Source organism: Penaeus monodon, chromosome 29, assembly GCF_015228065.2.
Source record: "Penaeus monodon isolate SGIC_2016 chromosome 29, NSTDA_Pmon_1, whole genome shotgun sequence".
In the NCBI taxonomy this organism is placed as follows: Eukaryota; Metazoa; Arthropoda; class Malacostraca; order Decapoda; family Penaeidae; genus Penaeus; species Penaeus monodon.
In genome coordinates, this window is record NC_051414.1 from 30,260,409 (window position 1) to 30,261,337 (window position 929).

The following is a 929-nucleotide window of genomic DNA, read 5'->3' on the forward strand; positions in this document are numbered from 1 at the left end:
CTCTACAAGCGAATTTCTGTCTTGTTAAAACGATAAAATATCACAACACGTTGCCGAGATCCTGAACGCCTCTGCCAAGTTTTGGAAAAAATCCCAACATTGATACTTTTTTTTATCTGCCAAAGACTGTAACAGATAAAAAAAAGGGAAAAAAAAACCGGACAGTTTTTTAACCAAATTTCCCCTTTTTTCCCCCCATCCAAAAATGATTCAATGAAGAAGAGTTCCATAAAAACGACCCACTGTTTTTCAATTTTTCGCTATACTTTCGGCATAAAAAACCCCTCGAAAGATACATACACTATGGGCAAAAGACCCCGAAAAAATAGCATTGCAGTGGCCATGAAACCCAACAGTGATTTTTCACTTTTTTCCCGTTGGAAATAAAGCACCCGGGAGTCCCCTGGGAAAAAAAAAACATTATGAAAGGTGGGTTAAAGAAAGATTTTTGATTGAATTTAAAAGGAGAAGGGAAAAGAGATATGAAGTTTTTAAAGAAAAAATAAAGAATTGGGTTTTGAAAATTGTTTTTAACTATCATTATCATTTTTAATTTTGCGGTTTTTTAAAAAAAAGAGACGGAAAAAAACAACTTTTTTTCTTTGGAAGAATTTAAGGAAAAAAAAACTATTTGAATTTAAAATTTTTTGAAACAATTGGGAATCCAACAGTCCTTTTTGCCAAACTGCCAAAAAAAGCTTTTTTTTTATTAAAAAGAATTTTACTATTGCCTGCAATTTGACATACTGGTAAGGGTAATTTTGAGTATTATACTTATTCGAATTAAGGATCACTCTCTCCTTACATTTAAACAAACATAAACCCAAAATACAAAACTGGGGAATTTCCCCGATATTTAAAAGGGCATTTCATAATACATGTCCACACCACACCCACTACATTTTTTTTAGGGGATAACACAACCACAC